Raw genomic sequence first — 27,276 nt, forward strand, 5'->3', positions numbered from 1 at the left:
GTGTAAACAAGGATCCATATGAGAACCTTGTGTCCACTCTAAGTAATGTTTCGAGTCTCTCACTCAAAGATATTGAGCACTCACTGCTTAATGGAGAAAGCAAATTCAAAAGCAAAGATGTAAAAGAGACCAGCTCAAGGGAAAACCTCTTATACACTAGAGGAGCTACTGGACCCGAGGGAAGAGGTCGAGGATTCAACACCGACAACAGGAGTCAAATGACATGTCAGTATTGTGGTAAAATTGGCCATATTGTCAGTGAATGCTTCCACAAGAAAAGCGCACAGCAGATGCAGAATGACCATCACCAAAGTCAATTTATGAATGAAGAAGAAGAAAAAGATACTTCCACTACCATCAACAACTCTGGCAGGTTGTTCTAAGGAATTTGTTCCCATAGTGGATCTCTATGTTTCCCTTAGTGGATTTAACTTGTAAAACCCTTGCCAAAGATGTAAAGTCTCAAGCTTTAACTTGACTAGGCTGCCTATGAGCTAGTCTTCCGGGCCATGTTATCATGTAGGGGGGGCAAAAGCCAGCAAGTGTAGGGACTCATCATTTGAGGGGGGGTGTTGAGAAATAGACAAATGATGTATGCTCCAAGAAGAGCTGTCGTGAATCCCATATGCACAGTGAGGAGAGTGGAACAACTCAAAGTCTATAAAGCATTGTACTTGACTATGAAATGAATACAATGTCATGATGCTTTGTACTTTCAGTTAAGTGTAGTGTCATTGTCGATCTTACACAAGATTGTGTTTATGAGTCCAAGCTAATCTATCATGGAACCTAATTCACTTGTGTAGAAGTTTGTCTCTACTTGTTCATGTCATTATGAGTTTGGTCTCCATCTTTCAACCACCATAGCTTATGTCATGCTCTAGATCCACAACTTGTAACAATGGAACCATTAGATTTGCGATTCGAGCATTAGATTGTATCTTGGAAGCTTCAGATTGCTGATTTTGCCAAGATCCCCTCCATAAAGAGCTCTCCTTCTTAGCCACAGCCCTTCTTTATAAGAGGCATGGGGAGCATTTGAGAGAGGTCTACCAAGCAAGAGGGGAAAGGCCCTTCTCAAGAGTATAGAGCAAGAGGGAGGAAAAGAGAGGGAGGTAGAAGGATACCCCCTCGAGAGGCTATGAGAGGAAGCTAGAGAGGGAGAGAATTAGAAAGAGAGAGAGAGGGAAGAAGATCCCAAGAGGCTGCAAGAGAGGGAATTAGAGAGGAAATGAATTAACTCAACCTCCCCTTGTCTCGGTCTTCAACTTGGCAAGGTGCTCTCACTGTAAATATAAAGTTGTGGATAAGGATAAAAGTTTGGATAAGATAAGGACAAGTCAGTATGTGGACAAAAGGATCCCATAGATATCCCCTTTGTAAATATCTCAAATATTTAGAGATGAAGCTCACCTACCTCATTTAATGTACCATGTATATATACAACTACTAGCAATGAAATGTTCAATTTCAATTCACTCCATTTCTATATTACCTCTATCTCTTTCCCTTATTGTGCACAATATCCTCTTATCTACAAGTTCCTGGTTTTCACTACATGGTATCAAAGCGCCAGGTTCTATCTTTCTAGCTTATCATATTCTCCTCAGAATCACAAACCACTAGTCCTCCTTTACTCTCATTCTTCCAATGGCTCTCATCAATGCTACTACCTCCTACAACCGACACATCAAGATCGACAAGCTCAATGGAAGCAACTATCAAGTGTGGAAGTTAAGGATGAAACTTTACCTATCTCAAGAAAACCTATGGAATATTATCAATGGCAAGGAAGATTGCCCTGAACAAGAAGGAGTAGACAAGGAAGATTGGATGCAAAGAGATGTAGCTGTGAGAATGGAAATACTTGTCCATTGTGGAGATCGACAAGTACAACTAGCAAGAACAATACCCACTGCAAAAGGTATTTGGAAATTCTTCAACAATACATATGAACACACAGATATTGTTTATCAAATGACCATGTTTAGAAAACTATCTACTACCACTATGCATGAAGATCAGTCTACCACTAAGTTCTTAGAACAATGGCAATCTTTGCTAGATGAAACCATAATATCCGGTTTAGTCATCTCAGAAGAATTAAAAGCCATGTTTCTTCTCTCTTCCTTGCCTCTATCTTGGAGAGCCTTTAGTACTACTCAAACCTCCACTGATAAACTCAAGCTTCAGCCCCACTGATTAATAGAATCAAGCAAGAGAAAGTCATGAGAGATACTCTTTCTACTTCTTCAAATCAAGAATCCAAGGCTCTAGCTATAACTGCTTACAACCCAAAACACCTTCACAAAAGATATCAACATCTTCAACAAAAGCCCAAGTTTTCTTATCGGTCAAATTCAAAGGAATTCTTGGTAATCCTCAACATAAGCCTAACTCTTACCGGTCTTTTCAATCCCTATCCTTAACATAAGCCTAACTCTTACCGGTCTTTTCAATCCCTATCCTTAACTCTTACCGGTCTTTTCAATCCCTATCCTTAACAAGAAACCCTCATTATCACCTCATATGTAATGCTTGTAAATGATAAGGTTATATTGAAAAGGATTCTCGTCAAAATAATAGATTCAACAAACATCAATCAAAAGGTCAAGCTCACTTTGTTAGCATTGGCAATTATGACATAGAAGAGCAACCAGAAACTATCATCAGCCTAGCCACAAGTGTTTGGCACCTTCTTCAAAATCCAAAGAAGAATATACATGGTTTCTAGACTCTGGAGCTACTCATCATATGACTTCTCATAAGGAATGGTTAATGGACTTCAAAGAGATCTCTACTCCACTCAGTGTTTCCATGGGGGAATTCAACAAGCTCAGGGCTATAGCACCATTCAAGTGGAGCTTCCCTCCAATCACATAATCAAGGTACATAAAGTCTATATGTTCCCAAACTCAAGTAAAATCTATTAAGTATCAGTGAGCTCACTTCTCAATCCTCTCTCACTACTCACTTCTACAAAGGCCACTGCATCTTACACCTACTCCCACTTTCTCTCAAACTTAGCTACCCCAAACTAGGTCGACTTTATACACTTGGGTATTCACTTCTACAACCTTCTTCAAATGCTTCAGCTAACTCCACTTCACTCATAAGTACACCACAGAACACACTCCTATGGCACTCTAGACTTGGTCATGCCTCTCAAAATGTTTTTCAACAACTTATTCACAATAAACTTGTCTGTGGCATTCCATTTTCTATCTCTCAACTTCCATTTTGTCAAGCTTGTGCTCTTAGTAAAGCTACAAATCTTCCTTATCCCAAATCTTACTCCATTATGACTCAACCACTTCAATTAGTGCACTCCGACATTTGTGGTCCAATAAATCCTATCTCTCTCACTAGAGAAAAATATTTTATGGTGCTTATTGATGATTATTCAAGATACACTGTTGTATATTTTCTCACGAGAAAGTCACAAGTCTTCTGCAAATTCCAAGAATATAAGGAAGCAGTTGAAAATAAGCACGAGTTATGACTCAAAGCTCTTCGTACAAACAATGGAGAAGAGTATACTTCAAATGAGTTTGAAGATTACTGCAAAGCCTTTGGCATTCAACATGAGCTTACCATACCACATTATCCACATCAAAATGGAGTTACTGAATGCAAGAATCATACTCTACTAAATGCCGCAAGAGCTATGCTATCACTAGCTCGTCTGGGAAAATAATATTGGGAGGAAGAAATGGCTACAACAACATATCTTCAAAATAGGTTGTACTCAAACTCTCTAAACAATAATACTCCTTACGAATTGTGGTTTGGTCACCCTCCTGACTTATCACATCTAAAGGTCTTTGGATGCACTACCTTTCTTGTCAACAAAGATCACAAATCCAAATTTTCTCCCAGAGCCACAGAATTAATTTTTACAGGATACGGTGAGCCACATGGTCACAAAGCCTATCGATTTTATGATCCCAACAACAAGGTTTTTAATTATGGACGAAGTGCCATATTTCATGAAATCAATCTTCTTCCAACAAACACCACACAACCTCAATCTCTCACACTTTATCCTGTTGTTCATTATGACAACACAACTCCAACATTCGACATGGCTCAAGCAAGACCCACTATATCTTCTACAAAATCCTCTCTTCCTATTTCAATCCATAGATTATCTTCTCCATCATCCTTGTTCTTATATCGTTCAAAAGGGCCAAGATTAGTTGCCCCATATGAACAAGCCTCAAATCCAAAAGAATCTATCATTAATGAGTCACATTATAGATTATCAAAAAATCAAAGTGATGTTAATATGACACCTGATCTGGCAATGCCAATCATGCCAATTGAGGTGGCCAAAACAATCCACATGGTGCCTTCATTTTCTGCCATGAAGCATCCAATCCACATGGTGACTTTAATCCGTGCCACACAGTTGCACACATCGATGTTTGTTGATGCGGTGTCACCTAATCATCATCCATGCCAACAAATAGCCACGATAAACAATCGCCATATTCAAACTTCACCTCAACTTGAAACTCTCTCTCTTCCAAAGCATTCTAGCTCATTCTCCACAGCTAAAGCTCTACTTAAATAGAGAGCTCTTGTTCCTTCACTCCCACAAGCTCAATATCCTCAAGAAAAGTTTGATCTTCTCCATAAATCCTCTCAAAAACTACCTCCATCCTCTTTCACTAAAGGATACAAACTTTGAAGGTCTGCTCGCATTACAGCAATGTCTTCAAGCAATTCTTCCCCTACTGCTCTCATTGTTACCACTCTACAGCCTCCATCTCCAACTTCTCCATCAATTCCCATTACTCTATTCAACACTTCTTCCGACTCCGACATTGAAGAGGTATAGTCACAACCAACTCCTTGCTTCAAAATCTTACATGACTTTCATCTTCAAGCCAACATTGCTCTGGGACAAGCTCGACAAGATTTGCCTCCAATCACTATTCTCGACCCTCAATCTGCCCTTCTATCACTCAAACACTTCAAAGTCGTGAAGCCTCTCAATGGCAAGATGCAATGCTCAATGAATACAAAGCTCTTCTTTGCAACAATACCTAGACATTGGTTTCCCTTCCTCCTAGAGAATCTGCAATCAGCTGCAAATGGGTACTTCACAAAAAGCTTAAACCAGATGGCTCCATTGACAATAGAAAGCTCGACTTGTAGCTCATGGTTTTGAAGAAATTAAAGGCCTCCATTATGGAAGTACATTCTCTCCCGTACTATCTTTAACCTCCTTATGGGTATTACTCTCCATAGCTGCTCATTTCAAATTAATTCTTCACCATATTGATTTTAAAACTACCTTCTTACATGGTCACTTAGAAGAAAAAATATATATGTCTCAACCACCGAACTTTGTTGATCCAAAATTTCCTACACATGTTTGTCTACTGCATAAAGCTCTTTATGGTCTAAAACAAGCACCAAGGTAGTGGTACACTCGTATTCATTCTCATTTAATACACCATGGCTTTTTGCGCCTAGAAATAGATCATAACATTTATACTCTTCTTCAGGGCAACACCGTCATTACCCTAGGTCTCTATGTTGATGACATTCCTATTCTTACTAACTCTTCTCACACAATGTCCAAAGCCAAATCTATCATATCTTCACAATTTTCTATCACTGACTATTGTCATATGCATTATTGTATAGGCATTTAAATTGAACAGCCACCCACATCCCTCAAAATGCATCAACATACCTATATTATGTCTATTATCTCCCATTACTCCATGCTAAAATGTAATCCCATGGCTACTCCACTTGCTTGAAATCTCAATTGAATCCATCCTCATCCCATTCTCTTTCAATTGACCAGGCTCATGCAATGGAGAATATTCCTTATATGGAAGCACTTGGATATCTTTTATATCTAATTACTTGTACCCATCCAGATTTATCTTATGTATGACACATTCTCTCCAAAGCCATGCAGTAGCCCACTTATGAACATTAGAAGCAGCTCAAACGGGTCTTACGATATCTAAAGGCAACATCACATGTGAGGATATGTTTTACAAATGACAACAATGATTTTCTTTTAAGAGCATATTCTGATGAAGATTGGGGTGGTGACCTTGCTACCCGAAGATCTCTCACTAGTTTTATCATTACCCTAGTAGGAGGTCCCATCTCTTGGAGCACCAAATAGCAACACTCTATAACACTTTCCACTACTGAAGCCGAATATGTAGCATGCAGCATGGTTGCCCAAGAAATAATTTACCTAAAGAAACTCTTGGAAGATATCAGTTTTGGATATCAACCTAAGAAAATTCCAATATTCACCGACAATAAAGCATCAATCTCTATCATTTAAGGACCAAAATTAAGTCTTAAACTCTACCATATTGATATGAGATATTATTTTGTACGTGAATTAGTTGAAAATTCCCATATCATCCTTCAATATGTACCATCATGTGATAATGTTTGTGATTTCCTCACCAAATCAGTTTCCCACTTGAAGCACAAAATTTCCATGCAAATCCTTTGCATGATTTGATGGAGAGGGGAAAATATTCTAGCTGAATTTATGAATTGAATGTAATCTCTTATTTCTCTACAGATACCTATGGAATCCTTTTGAGGGGGGATGTAAAGATAAAGTTGTGGATAATGATAAAAGTTTGGATAAGGTAAGGACAAGTCAGTATGTGGACAAAAGGATCCCATAGATATCCACTTTGTATACATCTTAGATATTTAGAGATGAAACTCACCTACCTCATTTAATGTACCATGTATATATACAACTACTAGCAACGAAATGTTCAACTGCAGTTCACTCCATTTCTATATTGCCTCTATCTCTTTCCCTTATTGTGCACAGTATCTTCTTATCTACAAGTTCTTGGTTTCCACTACACTCACACTCTCCCATCCCGAATTCATTCCACCTTCTCTATCTCTCAAACCCGCTCACAAACGATGGCTCCAAAGCAACGAGGCAGAAAGACCATGAAATCCACGGCAACTGGTCAAAGAACGGGTATCGCCAAAGATACGGGAATGCTCGAGGTTGCTTAAATTTCCACTACCAACGGAACATCGGGTGTGGCAAACGCAAGCGCAAGAAAAGACAAAATTCCCAATGACATTGTGCCAAATCAGGTTGTTCACAACTTAGAAATAGGCTATTATTTTCATATTGTGATGCCAGGAGGCATACTACACGGTGGATTCCGTGCCACAATGGATTTCGTGAGGTTTTACGGTGGATTCCGTAAACTTTGTTGACCGGGGCTCATACACAAAGTGGATTCTTTGTGCGAGAAGTTGATGGGGACGCCTATCCTTTTCGAGCGTTTCATTAATTTAGTGTGTACATGGGTGATTCCATAGCGGGTGGTTCCACAAAATACATATTAAATTAATAAATATTTATGAGTTTAAAGTGCGCACTCGTGATAAATTAAGGTTAGGATTGATTTCTAACCAATTGATTTATTTATGTAGCTGAAGACTGCTAGGTATTCACTTTTGTTGGTTTAATTGTATTATTTTACTAACGATTGTGAATGCTTCAATTGATGTGTAGAGATAGCAGCAGTGGCGGAGGAAAGCATTGGAGGATAGTGTGTATCCGAGTTATCACTTATATTTTGATGGGTACATACCTTGGGCATGGCGCCTATATTTTGTCATGCCTATTTATTAAGGCGTTGGATATTTATTTATTATTTTGTATGCGCATGGGCACACGATTAGGATATTTGTATTTGGACATTGTATTGGGTATGCCTGACTCTTTGGGCACCCACCCATTAGCTTTATTTCTATTTTGTACTAAAGCAAACTCAAAAGCCAAAAGCATGTTATTTTGTAATTTGGGCTATTATTTGAGCTTGAAGATAATTAATACATAAAATACATGCTTTGTGGGGCGCTCACACAAGGCATAGGGGGAGATTGCACCCAATTGGTCTCTTGTTCATGCCATGCATGCTTTTTACCTTGAGTTTTGTGCAAAAAGTAGAGTTCTTTTGTTCTTGGGGACCTTCCGGCGCTCACTACGCGAGCATACAGCATCCGATCTGTGCACCATTGGTATCAGAGCGAAGCTGAGATCGAGAGCTTCCAATCACTACCCATCTTGTGCGAAGGCGGATCTCCTGGAACGATCAAGCTCTACAGTCAGTTTCATCTCGAACGGTCGATACGGGTGGATTCTTGGCGGTCAAGAACCTCTGTCTACAGCCTCTGATCATGAAGGACCGGCCTGAGGAAGAGGAGGACCACTCCTACATCTCTTCTATCAAGTTGTTTTTCTCAGCCAATACAAATAAGCTTCATCTCTTTCACAAAGCTTAAAAGCTTAAAACTAAGCTTTTTAAAAGCTTAGTATCTCAAATTTCTGAATCGGGGGCATCAGGATGTACTCGCCGTGATTTTCAGCGGGCTGAAAAATGGCCCCCCCTAAAAATTCGTCATGAGGTATAGATTAAGCTACAAGCTTAATCAACTTAGTTACAAGTCAAAAATTTCCAAAGTTCGTCAAGTTCCTTAAGTTCTATCACTCTGCAAGTCCTGCAAGTCAACAGAGGTCAAAACTGACTTATTCCAAAAACTCCCATAAGGACTGTTCCTGCACAGAAGCACTGAACTGCAAAGTTGTTCCCTGGACAACTCTGTTCGCATACGCAGACTTATTGAACCAGTTTTAGCACATGCAGAAGGTCATACGCAGATTTTACGAAGACTTCAAATCTCGCAAAGCAAAAGTCGAAGACCGTAAAAGCCAAACAAAAATCTATAAGCCTTGTATACCCGACTTTGAGCTACGCTCATCCCGCTAATTGGATTTTGAGAGTGTGAGGCCTTTTAAATTTTTACAGAATGACGGAACAAAACATGGATGATTTAATGTCTGAAGGCGATCTTCCTGAACCTATGATGGAACAAAAATTGGATTTAATTATGATGCAGCTGGATGAAGAACGAAGAGCCCAGCAAGCTTTGCAAGTTCAATTGGCCAATTTACAACGTTCAACTACCGACAAAGATGGATCACAACCCGAAGATCTTATCCGACGAACCATCGATGCGACTCTCGAAGCTCAACCCATCTGCAAAGAAACAAAGATAAGTAAAAGAAATTTCAAATTTCGTACTTTCAATGGAACTCAAGATGGAAAGACTGTTCTTGCATTCATCAGTCAGTTTAATGATTACTTTCATGAAGAGACATACGCTGAAAAAGATAAAATTAAATGTGTCACTAATCACTTAGTCGATCGATCATCTCTTTGGTGGACCGTGGTTTGTAAGAGCATTGATTGTCCCACTACCTGGGCGAGTTTCAAAAAGAAATTTATGCAAAATTTCCTTCCTCCTCAATTCCATGAAAAAGCCATAAAGCAATGGGATCTTCTTCAGCAAAGAGATCATGAGCATATTTCCCAGTACACGGAACACTTTTGGAATGCCTTACTCCAACTACGCATGCTTGAAGACATACCTGAAGCGACTCACAAAGTTAGTGAAATAATTGAAATTACAAACTGTTCCTATGCATTATCGCATTAAAGCAGCATTCTTAGGCACAAGGTATAATGGAACACAAGAGGTGCATGATTTAGAAATTCAAATTGGTGAATACACTGAAATAAAGAATTTTCTAGTTGTACCATTATAGTCCAGTGATATTATCCTAGGTATGCCTTGGTGTCATCAGCATAATCCTGACATAGATTATTCCACGCATTCAATTAAAATTCATTTTCAAGGAAAACACATTACATTGTATGGTATGCACGCATCCAATAATTTTCCATTGCTTTCTCATACTCAAGCCAAACGTGCATTACGCAAAAGTAGTAAATCTTATCTAATTTGGGTAAATGAACTTCAAGCTAAAGAAAAACATATGCACCCTAGGCATAAAGAATTCCTTGCACAATTTAACGATTGTTTTGCTAAAGATTTACCACCTGGACTACCTCCTTCACGTCCTGAAGACCACAAAATAGATTTAATTCCTTGTACACAACCACCTTGTAAAGCACCATATAGGCATAGCCAGATTGAACAGAAAGAAATTCAAAATCAAGTTGAGAAATTATTAAACAGAGGATTAATTAGACCTGGTAGTTCTCCATTTGGCGCACCTATTTTGTTGGTAAAGAAAAAGAATAATACTTATCACATGTGCATAGATTATCATGCCCTGAATAAGATTACTGTAAAGAATAGATATCCAATTCCTAGGATAGATAATCTTATGGATAAACTACAAGGTTCTTCCATATTTAGTAAAATAGATCTTAAATCTGGTTATCATCAAGTGAGATTAGATAAATCTGATATATTTAAAATTACATTTAGAACACAATTTGGTCATTATGAATTTTTAGTGATTCCTTTTAGATTGACTAATGCACCTACTACATTTAGTAGAATGATGAATCGCATAATTTTGAAATATCAACATTGTGTTATAGTATTCTTTGATGATATCTTGGTATTCAATAAAAATGAGAAAGAACATTATGAACATCTGTCTTTGGTTTTCAAGTTGTTGAAAGATAATCAATTGTATGCTAATCCAGAAAAGAGTGAGTTCTTTCAAATAGAAATTGAATATCTAGGTCATATTGTGTCATCATAAGATATTAAGGTTGACCCTAAGAAGATAGAAGCAATATTAAACTGGCTTATACCTAAAAATGTACATGAGTTACGTTCTTTTCTAGGTCTTGCTAGTTTTTACAGGAAGTTTATGCGAAATTTTTCATTACTTGCTTTGCCTTTGACTAAACTTTTAAAGAAATGTATTGTTTATAATTGGTCTGATAATCAAGAAAAAAAAATCATTTATTGAAACATGCATTAACCCATGCTCCTGTATTACAACTACCTGATTTCAATAGACCATTCTTTTTAGTAGTTACTAATGCTAGCGGATCTGGAACAGGAGCCGTACTATGCAAGATAATCATCCAATAGCCTATTCTAGTTGTAAACTGAAACCATCCAAACTTAAATATTCCACATATGATAAAGAATTGTTAGCTGTTGTACAAGCTTTAAGACAATGAAAACATTACTTAATGGATTCTGAGTTTATGATTAAGACTAACCATCAAAGCATTAGACATCTCCTTAGTCAACCCTAAATATATGACCGACGTATCAAATGGGCAGCTTTTATTCAGAGTTTTCATCCCCTTATCCAATATCAACCAAGAAAAGAAAATGTAGTAGCCGATGCTTTAAGTAGAAGACCGACTATTCATAATATCTCTGTCATATCATTTGATTCTCTAACTCCTATGAAAGATACTTATCATCAAGACATTACTTTTCAATCTGATTGGAATAAATTAGTTGGAAATAATTGCATTCATATTGATTCATTGTCTTACAATGATGGATTCATGTTTTATGAAAAGAGATTATGTGTTACAATTCCATTTAGATCTTTTGTTTTGAATGAGATTCATTTTCCTCTATATCAAGGTCAAAGAGGTATTATATCTACTTTACGTACAACTGAAGATTTTTATTGGCCACATATGGAAAGTGATGTATCTAACTTTGTTTCTGAATGTTTGGTTTGTCAAAGAGTTAAGAGACATCATGGTAAACAGTATGGTTTACTTATGCCTTTATCTATTCCATCAAGACCATGGGAACAGATTTCTATGGACTTTATTACTGGTTTACCTAATACTAAAGCTAACCATGATATGATTTTGGACTGTTATAGACAGGTTTAGTAAACAAGCATATTTCATTCCATGCAAGAAAACTTTAACAGCATCTCAGGCAGCACAATTATTTTTGAAAAATATTTTCACTAATCATGGATTACCAAAAGTTATTATTTCTAACCGTGATTCTAGATTTTGTAATAACTTTTCGATTACTTTGTTTGCTAACCTAGGAACAAAAATTGATTTCTCATCTGCATTTCATCCTGAAACTAATGGACAAACAGAAGCTACTAACAGTACTATTTTAGATCTTTTATGTGTTTACACCATTTCTAAACCACAAACATGGGATACACGTTTACATTTACTGCAGTTTGCATATAACAATACACCACATACAGCCACAAAGAAAGCATTGTTTGAAGTGATTCTGGTTATAGATTGTCTACACCTGTTGCATCTTTATCAAATAGAATTCAGAGTGCTGATGATATTGCTAACATGCACGCTACTATTTTTGATGAGGTTAAAGACATGATTGCCAAAGCCCAGCAATCATATACAAAACAAGCCAATAAGAAAAGACAGGCCATGAATTTCAAAGTTGATGACTGTGTTTGGTTAAGAATAGAAAAACGTAGATTACAAAGTGTAGATAAACACCCAGTTGTGAAATTAGCACCTAGATTTTATGGAGCATTCAAGATCATTCACAAAATCAATGACAATGCATTTAAGTTAGAACTACCACCACATTGGAAAATTCACAACACCTTTCATATTAGTTTATTACAACCCTTTAGAGGACAATTACATGTACACCCTGTTTATGAAAACCCACCTCTGCTAGATGAAGAGATTGAAATCCTTGAGCCCGAAGCTATCATAGATACTAACTTTATGACCACTAGAACTGGCCGTAGATATTCTAGATATTTGGTCAAGTTTAAAAACCATCCTGTTGAAGAGGCCCAATGGATGTACGCTAGAGACTTAAATGCTTTTCCCACTCTATTAGCTCTACATTAAGCTAATAGTAATTGAGGACAATTGCTATCCCATCCCGGGGGTATGATGGCAGGAGGCATATTACATGGTAGATTCTGTGCCACGGTGGATTCCGTGAGGTTTTACGGTGCATTCCGTAAACTTTGTTGACCGGGGCTCATACACAAAGTGGATTCTTTGTGTGAGAAGTTGATGGGGACGCCTATCCTTTTTGGGCGTTTCATTAATTTAGTGTATACATAGGTGATTCCATAGCGGGTGATTCCGCAAAATACATATTAAATTAATAAACGTTTATGAGTTTAGAGTGGCACTCGTTATAAATTAAGGTTAGGATTGATTTCTAACCAGTTGATTTATTTATCTAGCTGAACAGTGCTAGGTATTCACTTTTGTCAGTTTAATTGTATTATTTTACTAACGATTGTGAATGCTTCAGTTGATGTATAGAGATAGCAGCAGTGGCGGAGGAAAGCATTGGAGGATAGCATGTATTCAAGTTATCACTTATATTTTGATGGGCGCATATCTTAGGCATGGCGCCTATATTTTGTCGCGCCTATTTATTAAGGCATTGGATATTTATTTATTATTTTGTATACGCATGGGCGCATGATTATGATATTTGTATTTGGACATTGTATTGGGTATGTCTGACTCTTTGGACGCCCGTCCATTAGCTTTATTTCTATTTTGTACTAAAGCAAACTCAAAATCCAAAAGCATGCTATTTTGTAATTTGGGCTATTATTTGAGCTTAAAGATGATTAATACACAAAATACATGCTTTGTGGGGCGCTCACACAAGGTATGGGGGGAGATTACACCCAATTGGTCTCTTGTTCATGTCGTGCATACTTTTTACCTTAAGTTTTGTGCAAAAAGTAGAGTTCTTTTGTTCTTGGGAACCTTCCAACGCTCACTACGCGAGCATACATCATCCGATCAGTGCACCATATCACCATATAAAATAATAAGGTTTTTTTTTAATTAAGTACATAAATGTTAGCTTTTGTATTTACACTTACACAAGATGTCAATTTCATCTGGAGATCATATTAATACACGCACAAATGGTTAACTGCTATCTATGATTTGTAGATAGATTAATTGAGATTATAATTCATAGAATCATGATAGAAATAGTTGCAGGAGGTTATTACACGAAATGATTAAAGGACATTATGCACACTTGAGATTAGTAAAATAACTTGATATATTTATTACCAAATGCAACAATGGTTAGGAGTTGATTAACGCTTAAAAAGTGAAATTCTATTTAAAGAATCTTGTAAATCATCTCGTTAAATTATTTTCGCAATATTTTTTCAAGTACCAACTGAACAAAATTCGCTTATATTGGGTAAGTTAGCTCTAAACGGGAAATTTGTGTCTTGCTTAACAACATTGAAAGATTCTTACTCAATGCTTCTTTAGAGAAAGAAGAATCCTTGTTAGAATATAAGGTTACCTTGGGTTAAGGATCTACCTTGGCTATTTGAAGTTGTGAACTGCATGATGGTGTGATTGTCATTGTTTGTGTTTGCTAGAATCTAAATCTTTGATTGAAAACATTAACAAACAAAATAAAAGGAAAGATAGCGTTGTCATGACGCTATGCATATACCATTGCAAACTTGAGGGTGTAATTTTTTGCCAAGTTTTCAAACTCTTAAGTCAGCGTCATTATGAGTTTATTTTCTATTGTGTGTTTCTTTTTGTGTTTGCATTTGCATAACGCACAAGCACATATAGTTAGGCTAGCCACAAATTCCTCAATGCATTCATAATTTTGTGTGGAACATCGCTCGATTGATTGCATTGCATGGAACCAAGTTTGCATAATGCATGAGTGATTGGGCACAAAAGTTCTTACTCAAAGTATGATCTTAATAGAGCACAATGCATGGAAAATTTGATTCACAAAAAGGGATTCCGAGGGAAAGCTTGTATTGATCTTTTGCTTGGACTTTCCCCATGAGACTTGTAATTTGGATGTTACTAGTGTAGATGATATGTTTCTTCTTATGCGAAATTGGATTAACATTTAGCAGCCTACAAAAGCAAAAAGTTATCCGCTTATTCTTTGTGAAGATGGATAAAACAAGCTCTACAAAAAGAATGTTGTTATATGTTCAAAATGAGCATCGATAATATGTAAAACAATTTGCCATATTGAACATCCCGACTTCACAAATGCCTTTCTTTCTAGAAGAAGCTAGCCAAAGAAAATACGCTAGACAAAACATGGTAATATTGGAGGCAGCAAAATTGACATAGTCAATGGTATCAGCAGGCCAGCAACAAAAGCATGCCAAAAATTCGATCGGGCTTTGAAAAGGTTTCAACAAAAGCTATGGCTTTTTGACTGCATGTTTTTTTCAGTGGTGCTGAATATAAATGAGGAGGGGGACCAAGAAGAAAGAAGACAGACGAGCAGACGGACAAGCGAGCAAAAGCTGGTGAGCTGAGACAATGGAGGAAGACGGACAAGCGAGCAAAAGCTGGTGAGCTGAGACAATGGAGGAAGCTGAAGCGAAGAAGACTACGTAGAAGCCACACGAAAGAAAAGCAGAGATGGAGAAACGATGGATCTGAAGTGATACCTATAGTAGGATGTGCATGCAAGAAAAGGCACAAGAAGTCTTGTAGCGGAGCGGCGGCCGCACCACAGCTTCTCTCTGGCACACTAATCAGAGTTGCTGAGAGCGGACGACGAGGTGGCAGTGAAGCCCAAGATGGAAAGAAGACAACGATGGAGTTGCTGCGACATCTGGCGAAGACAAAGGTGAAAAAAGGAGAAAGACAAGGAGAAGGTGATTAAGAATCTGTGCCCCACTGCCCCTATGTTTTTTTCTTTCTCTTTCTCTATGCTGCTTACTACCATGGATCGCGAGTGCTACCCTGTCATGAGGAAGATGAAGTGGGAAGGTGACTTTGTGCTTCGACGGAGGAGGCCGTGAGAAGAAACGTCAATGAAGGAGGGTTGTTGGAGATGACGGACTAAAAACATGAAGCTCAGGAGTAAAAACGACAACGAAGGAGGCCGATAGGATGTAAGCAGAAGACCGAATAAACTACTGTCATGCAGACGATGAATGGACGAAGCATATGACTTGTTGAGCGAAGGGATCAAACATGATAAACATACATGGAAGGCAAAGCCAAAGATGTTGACGACAAGCAGCTGCTACAAAAGGTGGAGAAGAAGATGCTAGGTAGCGTAGTTGACGGCGAAAGCAACGAAACTGTGATGGCGGAAGACATTGTTGTAGGACGAAAGCTGAAGACGAGGAAGTCAGAGGGGAATGAAGTTAAAGCTGTAAGGTGAAGTTGGCAGAAGGCGGTCAGCAGGAATCCGGCACGGAAGAATGACTGCAATCAGGAGGTGATGAAGGGATGACAATGCGGAAAGAAGCGATGTTGAAGGAGCATTGACTATAAAGGGATGAAGAAGAGGCGGCTGCAGAGGACGATACAGAATATGAAGGGAAGGACGTAAAGTGGACAGCAAAAACGTATTCGGAGTGGAACACAGAAGGTAATGATGCCAACAACAAAGCTACTGCAGTCGAAGAGGAGCAGCTGAAGACGTAAGGTGACGAAGAAAGCGACTTCAGTTGGTGACCTGCAATTCAGAAGATGATGGCCACCTTCCGATTAGCTGTGCTAATTGTGCACAACAGCCATATCACTGCCTTTTTGATTAGCAGACTGTAGTCCCTAGTCATTAATGCGGTGCAAATTACTTCGTTCCCTACAGCCTGATGCGAATTTTCACGTAGGAAAGATGCTTTACTCCTGAGGAGGTTGCAGCTCATCCTCCTATAGATGTAGACTACACTGCAACTTCCTGTATGTTTTCCCACAAGATCAAACAGAGCTGTTTCCCACACAAGTCAGAAGCTATGAGAATAGGATTGCCATTATTATCTTCAAAGTGATTTCTGACAGTTGAAAGAAGCTTGGAAACCTTCAACAAACAAAAGTTTCATGATGTTCTTTTGAAGTCTAAGTCAAGCTTGCATTCTATTGTCAATCTTCTCCTCATATCTTATTCCATATGACATATTTCAATGTTATAACGGGAGCCTTATCTTAAAGGTATTCAAAAGAAGCTCCTCCTTTGGATCCTTATCAGAAGTTCCATCACTTCTTTTGCCCGATTTTCATGTTTGGCTATGACAAATTATTCTCTCATGTAAGCAAGGCTCTTTAATTATCTTTTGAAAGATAATTGTAAAAAGAAACTTGCAAGAAGGGAAAGTGATCTCTCTGCCTTCACCTTGCTCCTAATCATTATCAACAACAATCGAACATCTTCTTAATTATGGTCTTCAACATGTACAACAAGTATACATCCATGGATTTATCTTGAGTTCTCTCCATCTCACTTAGCATCCCTGTGATGAGTGATTTTCACGAACCCCCCTACGCGAATCGCATGCGACACCTGGTGAATCCGACATGAAATCGTCACTTCTGATTGGAGATCAGATGGGAGATTCTTCCAATAACCCACCCACTTCATCATGGAATGATTCATCCTTTTCAACTGACGAGATGAAGAATCTATTGCAGACTCTATCTTTAGCTATTATGATGCAGAACCAAGAGATGCAATTATCATTGCAGCGACAACCAGCAGCTACATCAACAACAATTGGATCAACAAGGGATGCTACATCAAGAACAAGAGCATATATATGGAGCAACAAATCAATAGAGGCCGTGGTAAGTGAATATAAATTATTTGATGGCCGAAATGTCTCATCTTATCTTAAAACTTTTGAAAGCCAGATGCGTTTTTTTGGTGTTCCTACCAACTGGAGCAATTACTTCTTACGGCTTATCACACCTACTTTGTGGGTTAGAGTGACTGATTTATTTGTGCAAGATTCAAATTTGAATGTCTTCAAGAAGGCTCTTAAAGATGAATATTTCGTGGAAGATTATGGCATTGCTACTCAGAAGACGTTCAGGGAGTGGGTCTATCAGCCCAATAAAGGACTTGTTGCTTCCGAGTTATTGCGCGAGTTAGAAGAACGCTACAATCAGTTGGATACACTTGAACAAATAGCCCTAAATTCGAAGAAAGTGGAGTTACTTTTGCAGGCGGCTGATCTTGCACTTCAGGATGAGTTGGAGAGCTTCTTGAAGACCGAACATAGCCTATGGGACTAAAGACGGGGACTGAAGACGAATTGGCAAGATGCTATTGAAGCAGTCTACACATTAACGAAGAGGCGAAGATGGAAGGCACACCTACAAAATGGTATGCAAACTCTCCTAACGATGTCTACTCCTATCTCCACTTCTCCTACTGCTCCTTCCACTTCTTCTACCTCCCACTCCATGTCTATACCTACTTCTATGCCTATGCCTATACCTATTCCTACGGCAGTTGTCAGGCCATCTGCCAAACCAACTATCGAAGACATGGTGGAAGAAATTTCAAAGAACCTGAAGGATCTTCAGATAAAGATGGCCAGAAGAGATCAACATCCACTTAACCCAACTCCAATTTTTGTTCCCTCTTCTTCCACTCCTATGAATTCCTCCAAAAAAAATCGTGTTCACCAATGCATATGGTGCGACAGTCTAGACCATGAGCGCAAAGACTATCAAGACTTTGAAGAGGCAAAAAGATTGAAGTTGGTGGTGTGGAAGGATAGGATAATATGAAGACTCAGAGCAACCACTCAAAACAAATTTTGGCAAAGGAGGTATGAAGAAATTATTGGAAGAAACTCTTTTACGTTCCTCTTATGTAAAGCAAGAGGCAGCAAGAGAAGTTGCAGCCTATGGTCTTCAATTGGAGCAGTTACGAAAAGATAAGTCTCCTTTATGGTCTTATGCACTGCATGCAAAAAAGAAAGGTAAATCTTCTTCATCTAAACTTTCATTCATAGGAGACGCAGTTAGAAAATGAACCAAATGGAATGATCGTGTAGATGTCTTCTCTATCTATGCTTATATTGCAAAATCTCAAGGATTTGAAGCACTTGTTGAAGAAAAGCACAAAAGAGATAATGATCAACCAAAAGGATCAAAGAAAGCAACTAGGAGGAGTGAGCCAGTTCTTCAGCCCTCTTCTTCAAGACCAGAGCAAAGCATGGTTGATGAGCAAAAGCCAAAGAAGCAAGAAGACAAAAAGGCCCCAAAGTTAAAGGATTCAAAGCTGAAGAAGCAACTTGGACTCAAGCTGCTATCCGACATCGAGTCTTCCACAGATTTGAAAAAAGCACTTGAAGATTGAATTCTTAATTCCAAGATTGAATTTACACTTGGAGAAGTTTTGGGGATTTCCAAGAGAGAGTTCCATGATGTTATAGACATCATAAAAGGGAATCACCAAATTATTGAAGAACCATCGCAAGATATGATCCATCTAGAGGTTTTAGCTGTTGCAGAGGCTATTCTCTATGGATTACAGATAGAGGAGGTTGATTCTAAAGAAGATATCAACAAGGAACCTACAAAAGGATCTCTATGTATGCAGTCTAAGAAGTCCTTTCATCCTTTACTTTAGCCAGTGCAGTATGATGAAAGTGACGATGTGCCTAGATTGGTGCCTCGTAGCCATTTTTCTCGAAGTCATTGGGCTCGTGCGACTACGGAAACTGTCATCAATCTTGATGAGATAGAAACTCCTTGCATTGCACTTTTGGATCATGGTTCTGAGATTAATGTAATTGTGCGAGGATTATATGATACTGGTAGATGGCCAATTGATGTTGATCATGGTTGGCGTATGCGTGCGGCCAACAACACTGCAGGGGATTTATATGCTGCTTGCCCAAATCCAAAGATTTCCATTGGAGATGTGGGTGAGTCCTATCGCTTCTTTGTACAAAACTCTTATTCTTATCCTATTATTTTGGGACAGCCATTTATTGCTGAGTCTCGAATGGAGACTAAAGTTCTGGATGATGGATCTGCTTATGCACGAATCCGAAGCAAGGATGGGAAGAGAGCTATCCAGTTCATAACTATTTGTATTAATCATCAGCGGAATAAAGATTCCTTGAGGGATTCCCCTCTTCTAGTAGGAGAGCCGGATTTTTGTTAGGTACCACTGTCTTGCGAGATGATAGTGGTACGAGTCAGGGGAAGCTCTCGCCTCCTAGAAGCGGTAGTTTTTCCTCATGTGTTTATGGTGTATCCACTAAAAGTACTTTGTGTTTTCAGCATATTTTCGATATTCCTAGAGCTGCCAAGCAGTATGTGAAAAGAAAAGAAAAAGAATTAATGATTGCAGGTGTTTTGCAGGAAGAAGACCGGATAGACGATCTCTATGATGGCCTTTCATGCTCAGATACCATGGAAGAACTTTTGGATTTTCTTAATGCTAACAATCAAGAGATGTCATATGTCTTACAGGTTCACTCTCTCGCGATGTATTGTGAGATTGTTGATTTCATGCTTCAAAAGAATTTGGGTGCTGAGGATTTGTAGCAAAAAGAATTCCTTGCTGACATATTTCAGCAAAAAGATTTGGGTGTTGCTCAGATGATTTGACTACAATGAAGACACCTCTAGGCCTTGTTCGAATGTATACGCTTCCATAAGGAGCTACTAGTTCAGTTGCTCATATGATGAATAGAATGAAAAAGGTTCTACGAGATTTTATTCCCAACCTTACTATGCCTTTCATTGATGACTTACCTATCAAGGGCTGTTCGAAATAAGGTAAAAATAATTCTTTAGATGATCATGGATGCAAATTCTTTGTAACTTCACATATTAGAGATGTTGAGAAGATTATTTGCAGACTGGAAGAAGTGAATTTGACCTTGTGAGCAATGAAGTCTATTTTTGGTGCTAGAGAAGTTTTGATTGTTGGTCATATGTATGGATATTATGGCAGAAAGCCTTCTCCTGCAAAGGTTGATGCCATAGAAAAGATTGTGGAAATTTGTTCCTCAACTTCAGAGGTTCGCAGGTTTCTTAGAGCTTGTGTGTTTTATCTTATTTGGATTTCTCACTTTGCTCATGTTGCAAATTATCTTTATCAGCTCTCTTGAGAAAAGGGTAACGTTTTTCTCGGGAGATGAAACATACTAAAGCCATGTAGAAATTGATGAAATTATTGAGAACCACTCCGACTCTTCAAAAGGCAGATTATGAGTGTGAAAGACATATTGTGCTTACTGTTGATACTAGTCCTATTGGCATTGGATAGGATGTTGGCCAAGATGATGCAAATGGGAATAGGCATGCTATTTGGTTTGGGGTAAAAGTCCTAAACGAGCAACAATGAAGGTATCCACAAATTAAGAGAGAGCTCTTGGGAGTTGTCACGGCCCTCAAGAATGACAGAGAGTATTTCATTGGAGCTACTATGGTGGTTGAGACTGATTGTTTGCCTCTTATAGGTATGATAATGAGTTGTTCTACTCCAGATACTGCCATGCTAGATGGATTGGGTACATAAAATTTATGAATCCTGAGTTTAGACACATAGCAGGTAAAGCCAATCTAGTAGCCGATATGCTTTCACAAGCAAGGTTTGATGATATGGATTTTTCTTGCATTGATGATGATGAAGATGGGACTGATCTTTCAGCCATACATGCTAATCATATTTGTCACGTGTCTGCTTTGGAAAGCTTTGATGAGTCTTTGTATACAGGAAAGTATTTGTAGATTGGTCGTTATTTGAGAACAATGTCTAAACAGGATGGATGGACTGATGCGGATTTCAAGAGAATTTGAAGAAAAGCTTATAGTTTCTTCTTGTGAAGTGGGCTACTTTGGAAGCATCCACAAAAGCAAGGAGGACAGCCATTGAGAATTGTTTGTGATAGAGCTTCACAGATGCATATCATGAAAGAATTCCATGAAAATCTTTGGGCTGGGCATCGAGCTGCTTAGGCAACCTATGAGAAGTTCAAAGAGCGTTATTGATGGAAAGGAATATATAAAGATATCTCACAGTTTGTTAAGACATGTCCTAATTGTTAGTTGTTCTCTTCAGTGAGGCATAGAGATGAGCTTCATCCGACCTACCCGCTATGTATTCATTACAAGTGGGTTCTTGATTTGATTACTATGCATGTTGGTTTATGGCAAATGCACTATATTGTTTTGGCTTGAGAAGATCTCACAAATCAAGTGGAAGGAAGAGCATTACGAACAAAGTCTACTTCAGTGGTTTGTAAGTTTCTATTGGAGGATGTTTTTTGTAGGCATGGATATATTGGGAAAGTTACTGCAAATAGAGGTGAGTTGGATGCTGATGAGGCTAGAGAGTTTTTCTCCTGCCTTGGCATTAAACTTGCTCTGACTTCAGCACATAATCCAGAAGGCAATGAGAAGAGCGAAAGAGGCCATCCGCCAATTGTGAAAGCCTTGGCTAAAACATGCGATGGACGAGTTCGGGAGTGTCCTAGGTTGTTGCCTTATGCTTTATGGGCTGATCGCACTACTCACAGTGTGACTACAGTATATATGCCAACTGAGTTAATGTATGGATAGAAGCCAGTCATGCCTACAGAGACTTACACACTTACTTGGAGTGCTATACCATGGCAACAAGAAGAGATGACTAGGGAAGATCTTTTGGCTCTTCGTATTCGTCGGTTGGAAAGAAGACCTGAAGATATTGAGAAAGCAATTCAAAATCTCAAAGAGACCAGAACTCGCAACAAAGACCACTTTGATAGCAGACACAGATTGAGGCCTAAAGAGATAAAAGATGGAGATTGGGTGTTAGTCTATGATAGCAGTCTAGACAACCAGTATCGTGCCATCCGCAAGGTTTCCAGATGATGGATTGGGCCCTATTTAGTGCAGCACATCCATGATAATGCTACATATTCTTTGGCAAAACTTGATGGTACTGCCTTGCGAATTCCAATTGTAGGGAAGAGAATCAAACTCTTCAAGAGAAGAGATGCTACAGATTATACAATCGAGGAGTTGGATGATGCAAATTATGATGGACTTGAGCCAGGAGAGGATGAAGATGAAGGTATGGACATTGAAGATGCTTTTGCAAAAGATGAAGAGATGGCATTAACCGTCGAGCTTGGCAGTGATGAGGATGGATAGCTATGGCCCATCCGGAGGATGTGCAGGTTTGGAGGGGGCAGATGTCGTGACGTTGCGCATCTACCATTGCAAACCTGAGGGCGGATTTTTCTGCCAAGTTTTTGAACTCTTAAGTCAGCGTCATTATGAGTTTATTTTCTATTGTGCGTTTCTTTTGTGTTTGTATCTGCACAACGCACACGCACATATAGTTAGGATTGGCACAAATTCCTCAATGTGTTCATAATTTTGTGTGGAACATCGCTCGATTGATTGCATTGCATGGAACCAAATTTGCATACTGCACAAGTGATTGGGCACAAAAGTTCTTACTCAAAGCATGATCTTGATAGGGCACAATGCATGGAAAATTTGATTCACAAAAAGGGACTCTGAGGGAAAGATTGTATTGATCCTTTGCTTGGGCTTTCCCCATGAGACTTGTAATTTGGATGTTACTAGTGCAGATGATATGTTTCTTCTTATGCGAAATTGGATTAACATTTAGCAATCTACAAAAGCTAAAAGTTATCCGCTTATTCTTTGTGAAGATAAATAAAACAAGCTCTACAAAAAAAATGTTGTTGTATGTTCAAAATGAGCATCGATAACATGTAAAAAAACTTGCCATATTGAACATGCAAACTTCACAAATGCCTTTCTTTCTAGAAGAAGCTAGCCAAAGAAATTACGCTAGACAAAATAGGGTAATATTGGAGGCAGGAAAATTGACATAGTCAATGATGTCAGTAAGCCAGAAACGACTGGAAAAATAAAAGCATGCCAAAAATTCGATCGGGCTTTGAAAAGTTTTCAACAAAAGCTATGGCTTTTTGACTGCATGTTTTTTTTTAGTGGCACTGAATATAAATGAGGAGGGGGACCAAGAAGAAAGACAGAGACGAGCAGACGGACAAGCGAGCAAAAGCTGGTGAGCTGAGACAATGGAGGAAGCTGAAGCAAAGAAGATTACATAGAAGCCACATGAAAGGAAAAGCAGAGATGAAGAAATGACGGATATGAAGCGATACCTACAGTAGGACGTGCACGCAAGAAAAGGCACAAGAAGTCTTGTAGCTGAGCGGCAGCCGCACCACTTCTCTCTGGCACACTAATCAGAGTTGTTGAGAGCGGACGATGAGGTGCAGTGAAGCCCAAGAGGGAGAGAAGCCCAAGATGGAGTCGTTGCGACATCTGGCGAAGACAAAGGTGAGGAGTCACTGCGACATCTGGCGAAGACAAAGGTGAAAAAAGGAGGAAGATAAGGAGAAGGTGATTAAGAATCTGTGCCCCTACGTTTCTTTCTTTCTCTTACTCTATGCTGCTTACTACCATGGATAGCGAGTGCTACCCTATCATGAGGAAGATGAAGTGGGAAGCTGACTTTGTGCTTCGACGGAGGAGGCCGTGACAAGAAACATCAACAAAGGAGGGCTGTTGGAGATTACGGACTAAAAATATGAAGCTCAAGAGGAAAAACGGAAACAAAGGAGGCCGATAGGATGGAAGCAGAAGATCGAATAGCCTACTGTCATGCAGATGATGAATGGATGAAGCATACGACGTGTTGAGAGAAGGGATCAAACATGATAAACACACGCAAAAGGCGAAGCCAAAGATGTTGACAACAAGCAGATGCTGCAAAAGGTGGAGAAGAAGAAGCTAAGCGGTGTAGTTGACAGCGAAAGCAACGAAACTGTGATGGTGGAAGACGTTGTTGCAGGACGAAAGTTGAAGACGACGAAGTTAGAGGGGAACGAAGTTAAAGCTGTGAGGTGAAGTTGGCAAAAGGCGGACAGCAGGAATCCGGCACGAAAGAACGAGTGCAATCAGGAGGTGATAAAGGGATGACAATGCAGAAAGAAGCGATGTCGAAGGAGCGTTGACTATAAAGGGATGAAGAAGAGGCGGCTACAGAGGATGGTACAAAATACAAAGGGAAGGACGTAAAGTCGAGAGCAAAAATGTATTCGGAGTGGAACACAGAAGGTAATGATGCCAACAACAAAGCTATTGCAATCGAAGAGGAGCACCTGAAGACCCAAGGTGACGAAGAAAGTGACTTCAGTTGGTGACTTGCAATTCAGAAGACAATGGCCATCTTCCCATTAGCTGTGCTAATTGTGCACAACAGCCATATCACTGCCTTTTTGATTAGCAGACTGTAGTCCCCAGTCGTTCATGCAATGCATTTTACTTCGTTCCCTACAGCCTGATGCGAATTTTCATGCAGGAAAGATGCTTTACTCCTGACGAGGTTGCAGCTCATCCTCCTATAGATGTAGACTGCCCTGCAACTTCCTGTATGGTTTTCCACAAGATCAAAGAGAGTTGTTTCCCACACAAGTCAGAAGCTATGAGAAGAGGATTGCCATCATTATCTTCAAAGTGATTTCTGACAGTTGAAAGAAGCTTGGAAACCTTCAACAAACAGAAGTTTCACAATGTTCTTTTGAAGTCTAAGTCAATCTTGCATTCTATTGTCAATCTTCTACTCATATCTTGTTCCATATGACATATTTCAATGTTATAACGTGAGCCTTATCTTAAAGGTATTCAAAAGAAACTCCTCCTTTGGATCCTTGTCAGAAGTTCCATCACTTCTTTTGCCCGATTTTCATGTTTGGCTATGACAAATTATTCTCTCATGTAAGCAAGTCTCTTTAATTATCTTTTGAAAGATAATTGCAAAAAGAAACTTGCAAGAAGGGAAAGTGATCTCTCTGCCTTCACCTTGCTCCTAATCATTATCAACAACAATCGAACATGTTCTTAATTATGGTCTTCAACATGTACAACAAGTATACATCCATGGATTTATCTTGAGTTCTCTCCATCTCACTTAGCGTCCCTATGACAAGCAATTTTCACAAAAACCCCCTCCCCCCGGCGTGAATCCCGTGCGACAGTGCTAGGCTACCCCCAAGCTAGCTGCGAGACCCTACTCCAAGGGGGTCATAATTATCGCTACGTAGCAGAAAGGTTTGTCCATAGGGATAGTTTCAAGTATTAGGAAATGTAGATGCCAGGGGGAGCACTGGCCGTAAATTCCGCATTACTCCTAGAATGTGATGAGCCCCTTCGCGACCTAGGATGGGATCCTGGAACCCTAATACTAGTTTCAAGGGAGGAATCTCGGTGGATAGAATACCCTCATGGAATTCTATATATCTTCTACAAGATTGAAGAGATGAAAATTGTAATAAACTTCCAATAGAAAAAATGAATTTTTTTTTATTCAAGGGTTGTTTGAACTGTATGTGTGTCCATGAAATAAATTACGTGAAGGAACCTGTGATTTAACAAACTAATTAAGGAAGTTGGTTGTATACGTTTCAATAAATGTGTTGTAGGTAATTAAAAAACTAAAGACGATACTGTCATCAATGGAAAGCGGGTGGGTGTGACCCCCGACGGGTCTGTCCCCAATTGTAGGGTGGTCTCTGTTAGCTAGGAGCTTTTCTAAATCGGTAATAGAAATAGAAAGACGATAAATTGACCAATTAGTCATTAGGTAGAATCGACTACCATTGTTTTAGGGTGTTGGAATGGAATTTTGCCTCATGGGCAAGAGGGTTGACATACAACACTCCCCTCCGTCTCCCATTCTCTTTGAACCAAGTGCAATAGCAAGTCTGCTTCAGTTTGAGCAATTCTGTAGGAAGTGGAAACTCAAAATTACTGATGCTAGCTGGCTCTTAGGAGACCCTTCTGATTTTAAAAACCCAAAAATTTAGGTCAATCCTAATGGGTTCGATCGGAACTCTTCTGTTGCGATGTAGACTCAATAGGGCCTTAGTGATAAACCTCGTGATACTCTAAGGGAGCACCGGGTGACGTCATTTTGGAAAACCTATTGATGGACTACTAAAAGGTGTGCCATTGTTGAGTGTTGAAATGACTTGTTTTTTGGCTGATTTTTGTTGTTTTTGAGAGCTGAATGGTTGATTTTATGGGATGATTGGTTGATTAGGAAGTGGTTTGAGAGTGTTTTGGATGATATTGATTGTGTTTTGGAAGTTCATGATGTTTGTTGATGGTTCTGTGATGTTCTGATAGGTTCTGAATGGTTCTGTATACCTTCTGTTTTGTTCTGTTTTGGTCTGTTTTGTTCTGATTGTCTTCTGTAAGGAGGGATGGAATATTGATTGATGAAGAATGAGATATTGTGAAAGTTTATTGAATGGTTTGTGAGAGTTTGGAATGGTTTGAGAGTGGGTTATGTGGTTTTGATAACCTTCTGTAACCTTCTGTAGGTCTTCTGTAGAGCTTCTGCTTCTGTTCTGTTTCTGTTCTGTTCTGTACTGTCTCTGTTCTGGTACTGTTCTGTAGACTGTTCTGTATGCTTCTGTAAGTGTTCTGTGGAATGTATGTGTGACTTTTGGGAAAGTTTTCTAGCCTTGGAAAGAGGTGAATACAAGTGCAAAAGAGCTGAAAGAAGTGGAAGAAGTAGCTGCCGAAGACTCAAGTGAAGACTAGAGTGAAGTGACAGTAGTGAGCTGTGAAGAGACACTGTAGTGGCTCTGGTGACCCTTCATATCAGACATATCTCTTGGGAGGGGTATCCACG

This window comes from Lygodium microphyllum, chromosome 20 (assembly GCF_053477565.2).
Source record: "Lygodium microphyllum isolate KBCC chromosome 20, Lygodium_microphyllum_v1.1.10, whole genome shotgun sequence".
Taxonomy (NCBI): Eukaryota; Viridiplantae; Streptophyta; class Polypodiopsida; order Schizaeales; family Lygodiaceae; genus Lygodium; species Lygodium microphyllum.